Source organism: Nicotiana tabacum, chromosome 2 (genome assembly GCF_000715075.1).
Source record: "Nicotiana tabacum cultivar K326 chromosome 2, ASM71507v2, whole genome shotgun sequence".
NCBI classification, from domain to species: Eukaryota; Viridiplantae; Streptophyta; class Magnoliopsida; order Solanales; family Solanaceae; genus Nicotiana; species Nicotiana tabacum.
The window spans coordinates 7,205,773-7,216,352 of NC_134081.1; positions in this window are offsets into that span (position 1 = coordinate 7,205,773).

A 10,580-nucleotide genomic window follows, 5' to 3' on the forward strand; every position below is an offset into this window, starting at 1 on the left:
ATGTCTAAAGCGTTCAATAATATATATGGAAATAAATGTAGCAATTACTTAATCTAACATGCTTTGAATAAGGTACCAGTATTAGACAAGTTAAGTGAAGTGTCTAATTTTCAATATGCATGCTTTCTATGACTGTGTAGAAATATAGCATGTCAAACAAAATATCAAACGAGGCAATAAAAACCTATAGGCATGTTTTCTACCCGTCCATGCGAGAAATTGAATACCCTAGCCCATTTTCTTCATTAATTCCCCATTATTCAGTTTTACAAGTTATTACATGCCCAAATACGAGCAATGTAATTCCCCATCGATTGAATTATAAGCCCAAATACGAATAGAGAATAACCCAGTATCACTTCTGGGCCTTCAAATAAGCTTTGAACTTCATGTGGACTGCAGGCCCAAACTCTAGGTGCAGATAGTGCGCTTCAGACCCAAAATACCAAAGGCAGGCCCAACACACCAAGCCCAAACCATTCCAGTAATTAAGCTAATGGATACTAGATTAGCCACACATATAACATATCTACACATGGAGTAATATAGACACTTAGTTTTCACAACTGAAAGTACTGCAGTTTCAGTCAATAGATAGGGCCAGGCATCAAAGACACATACATGCAATCAACAATATTAACAGGGACAATATAAGGTGTCAAAAACCACTACAAACATTGTTTCAAAATAGGACCAACTCAAAGAAATGCCTATGACAACCAAGAAGAATCATGCACAAGAAGGGGGGGGGTGCAATATTCATATGAAGATTTTAACTGAAGACATTGCCTGACAATCATGCTGGCAACATAATTTGGCAAAACTTACCTAGTTGATCATGAGGCTTAACAAGATGGACACGAACTATAACACAAGGACTCTAAGAACTCATAGTAGGCAAAGAATATGTCAACTTTAGGCTAACAAGACAAGCAGACATTAAGATTCATGGTAGACAGAAGTATCAACCCTACGTGAACATGATAGGTAATTATCAAGCCTAGTGTTAATTAATAATATACAAGAAATGCTAAACATTGAAGTTTATATTAGACAAACCCTTGGCAATACTTAGAAACATAGAGTCGAGCAGATCACACAATGGAATTACAGAAAAATATGGCATGCTACTTTAAAGATTCGGGCAGTGATGACATAAAAAATTACATGATCATAAAAGAAGATAACAAGATGCATATGAACTATTCCATAGAGATTAGAACATATTCCAGTCATTTAATCACAAGAGTTCAGAATAAGGCAGGGAAGTGAACTCACGCCAGTCAGCAGATATAAGCCTTCAGGTACAAACACACTAGGCTAAACGAGCTTAAGAGAGCCAAAAACAAATCATTCATATTAAACACATAGACATATTTCAGAGTTGGGAATTTTAGGCAAGTTTAAATGCTAGAAAGGTTCAGAGTCGTAAAACAATTTCAGGGCCAATAAGGTTGCAAACAGATATGGCATAGAAACCTATTGATTCACAAATATTTCAGGGGCATGAGTATACAGAATATGAACACAAACGAAAAAGAATAAAAATGTGAAGGCCAAGGAGCTCATCAGTTATCAATTGATAAATAAAAAAACAAGAAGAACAATCTCAACAGTACTCCAAAATGTCAACAAAGAGTAGTAGAACCCAAACTCCTAGTGCGTCACAGTTTCCAAGGGTTTCAAATGAACCCCGGAAAAGTGCTCGTACCAAGAAAGGTCAATTAATCGAATTTCGGTGGCCTTGACTTTCAGCCGGCCAAGTGCCAACGTTCAGAACAATATAGAGTGAAGGAGTAAGAGAGTAATAGTTCTTAAGGTGATTTCCCATATCCCTTAAAAGGGGTTTAGGTGAGGAGTTTATATAGTAGTTAAATCAGACAAGTAAATAAGGAAAGAAATCAAGCAAACATAAAAAAGGAAAATAAAAATATACATCCAATTAATAAAGTAATCGGTAAAGGAAAGAAATCAAAATATCAAACCCTAATTCGACGACAATCAAAGATTGGCCGAAGATCTTGATAAATCGAACCCATATAACATGGTAGTGAATGTATCCACTCAAGAACATAGCAATAATACAAAATCAGATTCGAATGGATGCATGTTGATGAGCTTCCATAAATAACTCAGTACCAAACGAGTAATGTCAAGAAAACGGAAAAGAAAGGATGTGAGTACATAAAAAGGAAAGGAAATATGGAAGATCTCCATATTCTCTTCGGTACATGCTAGGATTTGGGGTGAGGTGACTAGGGTTTTTCCACGACCCAAAATCCTAACCTGTCATGATGGCGCCTATCTCAGTACTAGGCAAGCCGACAATATCAATAACCCACAATTTCCTTTAAATTTAGAAAAAAACGTAACGTTTAATACAATACCAAAAATCTAGCAATTTCCGATACAAGTCTGTAAAATACGGTCTATAATAGTCTCAGACCAAATACAGTAAACAAGGAGATAGAGAAGGAGAGACAAGGTCTGCGGAACACGACATCTACCTCAAAATCTCCTGAAAATCAACTGCGCGAAATGATCAACACCCACTATGTTCAGGAACACCTGGATCTACACACGAAGTGCAGGGTGTAGTATGAGTACAACCAACTCAGCAAGTAACAATAATAACTAAGGAACTGAAGATAATGACGAGCTACGCAGTCATAGTTCACTTTCAGTAGTTCCAGCAAAGAATATACATGTTTTTTTAAATTTGGCAGTTTAAGTCAAATTAATTTTATACAGTTCAATTTCAAGTAATCCGGATATAAATTCTTTTAGAGATTTTACAACAATGATAGATAGCAACTAAGTGCAACAACAAATGCAAAGAAAGTACAGCCTCTCACGCAATAGTCACTCAACTTATCACAATAGCTCAACCACTCGGCTCTCATCCCTCATCACTCACACTCAATGGGTACCCGCGCTCACTGGGAGTATGTACAGACTCCGGAGGGGCTCCTACAGCCCAAGTACCATAATATGCATGGACAACTCACGTGTTGCACGAACAACTCACGTGCTATAATATCCTGCACGGACAACTCACTTTCCATAATATCCTTACCTCTTAAGTCCTCAACCTCTTAAGTCTCTCGGGCTCTCAGAAATCACAAAGCTCAGCCCAAACAAAGATAACATAGTATATCAACAAATATCCAAAAAGACTGAGGTATAATACGCAAGAAAAATCATGACTGAGTACAAGATAGCAATTAGCAAATAATTCAACAAGTACGCGACCTCTACCGGTCTCAACAATATTATAACATAGCCTAAGCATGATTTATAACATGATTTATAGTTAAATTTCTTCAACACATAGAGATCATATAGCTAACAATAAATTATTCAACTTTACAGTTTTCCGGGACAAACCAAGTCACAATCACCTCGGTGCACGCCCACATGCCCGTCACCTAGCATGTGCGCCACCTCCAAAATAATCACATAATACCAAAATCCGGGGTTTCATACCCGCGGGACAAGATTTATAATTGTTACTTACCTCAACCCATGTACTTATTTATTCCTCTATGACCTTGCAACGAGAATTGGTCTCCAAAAGCCTCGTATCTAGCCACAATTAATTTGATTCAGTGAATACAAATTATTGTAATTAATTCCATAAGGAAATACTAATTTTTTTTAATAAAATCCGAAATTAACTCAAAACTCGTCCGTAGGGCCCATGTCTCGGAACCCGACAAAAGTTACAGAATATGAATGCCCATCCAACCACGAGTCCAACCATATAAATTTCACCAAAATCCGACATCAACTCGACCCTCAAATCTTAAATTAAAGTCTATGAAGATTTCTACCATTTTCAACCCAATCCTTACCCATTTGAACTTAACAATCCTTCCACAACCTTATTGGTATGTATACATAATACTCTTACACCCAAAAAATCATACTATTAATCACCCATTTTTACTCCAAACCCGAAATTGAAGGATTAAGGAAAGCAATTCTTACCTCTTTGAAACTCTAGCAAGATCCTTGTGAAATCTTCAAACCTTGAACAAGAATTGATGGATAAATGACTAAGTCTTCACTTTCTCTCTGTAAATTTCTCTCACCTCTCTCTAAAATATCAGATTTTGGCTCAAAATGAGCTTCAAGGGCTATAAATCGAAGTTGGGTCGGGTAAAAAATTAGAAAGAATGGAAGCTCCGACGCAAGTATACGATCGCATAACAGGTATGCGGTCCGCATATCTGCCGCATAATTTGGCCTCCAAAGCTGGGCGTTACTGACCCGGTCTGTGGTCATTATGCGGCCCGTATACTTGTTCTGCGGTCGCATAATGCACCGTAGATTTTGCTCAAATCTTGCCACTCTCCTGATCCACTTTGCGACCATTATGCGGTTCAAAGAGTGATTCTGCGATCGCATAGTGGTCGCAGAAATGACTTTTTTCCGACAAAATTTCTATAATCTTTGTACTAATCGATCTACCTCGGCACCACCAAACCTTAATTTCCTTAGAAAAATTTCTCTGGGTCACTACACATACATCAACATCCGGTCAACCTTTTCAACTAAATTTCGAAACCTTTGAACTAGGTGTTCCAAATCATTCAAAAACCTCACCAGGCCCGAATCAATTACCCCTGGCAAGTCACATAACAAATGTAGAGCATAAATTGAGCAAAAATTGGAGAAACGAGGTTATAATACTCAAAATGACCGGTCGAGTCATTACAGGTTTAGTGTGAGAGGAGAGGAGAGAGTTCAGGGGCGGCTGGGCAGAGTGAAAATGTCAGGATTAGGTTTGGGGCGGGTAATTAAAAATGGGAGATTAGTTGTGATCTGGTCCAGAGGCAATTGGGCCAAAGGGTTTTAGGGTATCTGGGCTGCCTACTATTGGTCCGAAATTCACTTTAAAGTTGGGCCATAATTTAAATACACACAATTTATAGAATAATAATTTATAAAAAGTAATTAACTTATAATAAAATATTATTTATGCATTAAAGTATTTGAAAATAGTAGCTTAACATTATAAAAATATAAAAAATGCTATTTGGCACAAATAATGAGAAAAAAATATAATTATGCATATCATATAGACTATTATTGCATAATTGTGTAAATAGTCTAAAAAATACAAATATAACTATATAAAATAAGGTACAAATATTATGAAACCTATATGTGGATATAAATAATAGATTTGGATGATTGAGTCATCACAAAATAATTTAAAGGGGTAATTAAAAAATATTTGAACAATTTAAATGCCAGAAAGTCAATTTTAAAGCTTTTAAAAATTATGAAAACATTATAGAAAATACTTGTGTAACTATGGTAAATTAATTAATAATGCAAAATAATATTTTGAAAGTATATATACTATAAAAACAAATATTAGGGCAAAATTGGATATCAACAACTGTCCCTCTTTATCCAGGAATGATGAAAGAGTTGTCGGGTAAAGAAAATGATGAGCAATTTTGTCTGAAGTGAGTGAGGAATGATGTACTTTGAATAAATGGGGGCCGAACCCTGGTTCTTGAGTTGCCTACATATTTCCGGTGTTACGAGAATCAGGTCATGTGTAGTTCTGGACCCAACGATGAACTGAGCCGATGAAGTTGTTATTAAAAAGGTCATACGTTTCGAAGAAAGATCTTTTCTGGGTATGGTAGTGTCACATGTAGCGAATAATTTCAGGTGGAGCTATGAATGCGAATTGAACATTATGGCTGTACAAGACAAATGTTTGAGAGGTTACGGGAATAATTAGTCTCATGAAAAGAATGGAGAGAGTGTTTAGTCTCATGCATGGAAAGGCAGTGTCTAGCCTTATGCAATAATGGAGGCAATGCTTAGCCTCATGCAATGTAATGGAGACAATGTTTAGTCTCATGCATAGAAAGGCAACGTTTAGCCTTATACAATGATGGGGGCAATGCTTAGACCTATGTAATGTAATGGAGACAATGTTAGTCTCATGTAAAGAAAGGCATCGTTTAGCCTTATGCAATGATGAGGGTAATGCTTAGCCCTTATGCAATGATGAGGGCAGCGCTTAGCCCTATGTTAGAAAAATCAATGACAAAGTGCGAGAGGATAAAGCATTTACTAGCTTGATGTGTTTGTGTTTGGCGCCCTTTGTCGATGTGAAGATAGTGATCTTGCTATGTGTATGTATTTACGGACGTTCCCGTTATGTTCATTGTGCCTGCATTCAAAGAAAAGTCGTGAGTTTTGCGGGGGAAAGGTTGGTTCGTGCTCTCGATTCCTTGCTTCGCCTTTGCTTTTGTCTGAAGGCCTTGCTTGAATCACCCCGGGTAACGTCTGGCTGCTATAGAAACAAAATTTTTGAAAAACATGCATTTGATAAATTATTTATGAAAATATAGTTATTTGAAATATGTGATAATGCACGAGATCAAATAATTTTGATGAACTGGTGACTGACGCATTTTGAGACGTTGCAACCTCCTTCCTTCAGAAATTTTAGGATCCTCCACAAATTTGTGCCCCAGTTTAAATGCATACTTCTGGCAACGCATTCCTTGGCAGTTCCAAACATCATGAGATTGGGCAAACTCGAGACCTTGCCCCAATTTCTGACCATAGGGAAAATGAAGATTTTATTATGATGTGACCAAACCCAGAGGGCTACCTACGTATTTGTCACAACCCAAAATCAAACTAGCCGTGATGGAACCTAACCCAACCCGTTAGGTAAGCCAATTTACAAGTATCTAATTCAATTAATATTTAACTGACTCTAGTACACTCCCCAAGGACTGGTAGTACAAATCATGAGCTTCTAAGATAAGAATTTACAAAGATGGAGTGAAATAAGAATACATCATCTATTTGAAATATACATTAACAAATTAAATTCCAAAGCTACCGTGAATAAGAAGCAGCAATGACTGGAATACAGGTACATCATCAGATCCAGCTCCCGGCATGTATAGCATCATTAACATCCAAACTCTGCACGCAAGGTGCAGAAGTGTAGTATGAGTACAACCGACCCCATGTACTCAATAAGTAACAAACCTAACCTTAGGTTGAAAGTAGTGACGAGCTTGTACCAAGGTCAGATTCCAACTCCAATAGCCAACAACAGTTCATAACAACATAAAGCAAGTAATAAAATAAGTAACTCAAAGATAAAATGCTCAGCTTAATCATGATTTCTGAAAATAGTTCTGCCTTTCAAGTGTATCACTGAAAACCTAAGTCGTTTACCGAAGTTGCCAAAAATATGAGTAAGTTTGAAAACAGTAATTTTCCCAAAATTCCTTTCAACAATAAATAAGATGTTTCATTTTCTTCCCAGATAGCCTGTGTAAAATGCATCACTATGCCCATGTGTCAATATGTATTAGAAGTCATGAATGACGTGATACCATACAGAATGAGGGGAATACATCTCTATGCTTGTATGCCATGTGTGCATGTCAATGCTATGTATCTCAGAGATGAACTCATGTACTCACACTCTCAGAGTATTCAATCACTCAGTACTGTATATGGCCAATCCATACGAGGGAAGATCCATACCAATATATATATACATAATAACTGACATCCATTCACTCAGTACTATACAAGGCCAATCCGACCCAAGGGAAGATCCATCCCCAAATATCAATGATTCGGACAAGATCCATATCCACGGAAGATCCATCCCTCAATATAAATACTTCGGACAAGATCCATATCCAGGGAAGATCCATCCCTCAATATAAATGCTTCGGACAAGATCCATGTCTAGGAAAGATCTATCCCTCAATATAAATCAACCGCGCTCACTGGGGTGTGTGCAGACTCCGGAGGGGATCCTTCAGCCCAAGTGCTATAAACCGCATGGGCAACTCATGTGCTATAGTATCAATATCCTAATAATCAGGCCCTCGGCCTCACTCAGTCATCAATCTCTCCAGTCTCTCCCTCTCACAATGTCAGGAAACTAGCCCAAAAATGATGATATGATATGTCAATATGTAGCAACAGAGACTGAGATATGATATGAAATGAATGAACATGACTTGAGTATGAAATTGCAATGTAAGCAAATAACTCAACATTAGTAAATACCTCAATGGGTCCATACAGAATAAGCATGTAGCCTAGACATGGTTTCTAACATGAATCACAACTCGATAACTCTAGTACGTAGAGATGTCATGATTACAGATAAGTTCAGGCAACTACACAGTACCACAAGAATAACGAAGTCACAGTTCACACGGTGTACGCCCACACATCCGTCACCTAGCATGTGTGTCACCTCAACACCAAACACATAACACGTATAATCAGGGTTCATACCCTTAGCTCCAAGATTAGAAGAGTTAGTTACCTCGAACAAGCTGAATCCAATGCCGAGCAAGCTAAACAATGCTCCAGAAATTCCATTCTATGTGTATCAACTTCTGAACGGCTCGAATCAAGTCACAATTAATTCGATTAAGTCAACAAAAATTATAGGAATTAATTCCATATCAAAATACTAAGTTTTCCCACAAAATCTGAAATTACACTAAAACATCGCCCCATGGGGCCCACATCTCGGAACCCGACAAAAGTTACAAAATCCGAAAGCCCATTCAACCACGAGTCTAACCATACCATATTTACCAAATTCCGCCATCAACTCGACCCTCAAATATTGAAATGAAACCAAGAGGGTTTTCTAAATCTTCCAACTTAATTCACCAGTTGTTTTCCTTGAAAATCTCCCAAAACTCGCCTCTTCCTAAGCTCCAAATCGGTAAAAATGGAAAATGGGACTAAGTCCCATTTCCAGAACTTAAACTCTCTGCCCAATCAGTTCTTCTATGTGATCACGGAGCAAGACCCACAATCACGAATCACACATTTACAGTGCCAAAAATTGACCCTATGCGATCGCAAATTATTTCACGCGATCGCGAAGCACAAAAGAGACTGCCCCCAAAGTTGGCCTTCGCGAACGCGGTTGACTCCACGCGAACGTGGATCACTGATGCACAAACATATGCGATCACAGACTGATCCACGCGATCGCGAAGAGCAACTCTGCGTGACCCCCCTATTGCCTCACTTCCTCTTCGCGAACGCGGCTTTGCCTACGCGTACGTGCTGCATTCACTCTTCCCAGCTACGCGATCACGATTCTCCCCACGCGATCTCATAGAACAAAAACTAAGCATCCCCAATTAACCCCACGCGATCGTGTAGAAGGAAACCAGACAGTGCACCACAAAAACTTCAGCAAAACTCCAAGTCCAAAATTCGATCCGTTAACCATCCGAAACTCACCCGAGGCCCCCGGGACCTCAACCAAATATACCAAAAAGTCCTAAAATATCATAAAAACTTAGTCAAAATCTCAAATCACATCAAACAACGCTAAAACACGAATCATACCCCAATTAAAGCCTAAGGAAAACTAAAATTTCCAACTTCTACATTCAATGCCGAAACCTATCAAATCAAGTCTGATTGTCCCCAATTTGTTTTTCACACAAGTCATAAATGAAATAACGGACCTATTCAAATTTCCAGAATAATATTCTGACCTTGATATCAAAAAGTCAACTCCCCGGTCAAATTTCCAAACTTAAATTTCTATTTTAGCCATTTCAAGCCTAATTTAACTACATACTTCCAAATAATTTTTCGGACACGCTCCTAAGTCCAAAGTCACCATACAGAGTTATTGGAATAATCAAAATTCTATTCCGGGTTCATTTACACATAAATAAACATCCAAACTAAGTGTCTCAATTCATTCCAATACCTCACCGGACCCGAACCAGTTACCCCGGCAAGTCACATAACAACTGTGAAGCATTAATTGAGCAGTAAATGGGGGAACGAGGCTGAAATACTCAAAAAAACCGGTCTGGTCATTACAGTATCCCCTCTTAAACGAGAATAAGGTCAAGCGTAGTTTATTTACGTCAAATAGAAAGTGCAAACATAATCTTAAACATAGTATCTCTTGACTGCATCCAAATTGATAGGTTTGCCAAATCTCTCCATCCATTTCTGCAAGTATGGGTGCTCCTCCTGTTAACCCCTGGTGAACCATGTAAGGTCCCTGCCAGTTGGGTGAGCATTTCCCCTTTTCTTCATCCTGATGTGGAAAGATTCGCTTTAGTACCAACTGCCCTGATTTGAATTGCCTCGACTTGACCTTTATGTTTAAAGATCTTGGCATTCTGTTCTGATAGAGTTTACTTTGACATACCATGTTCATTAGTTTTTTCATCAATGAGAGTTAGTTATTCATACTAGCTTCGTACCCATTCCGCATCGCTAAGCTCATCTTCTTGTATGATTCTTAAGGAAGGGATTTCCACTTCGGCGGGAATAAAAGCTTTAGTACCATAAAGTAGTAGATAGGGAGTTTCCCCAGTTGATATACGAACTGTGGTATGATACCCGAGTAAAGAAAATGGCAGCTTCTCGTGCCACTCTTTGTAATTGTCTACCATTTTCCTCAATATCTTCTTGATGTTCTTGTTGGCGGCTTATACGGCTCCATTCATTTGCGGCCTATATGTTGTAGAGTTCCGATCCTTGATCTTGAATGTTTCACACATGGC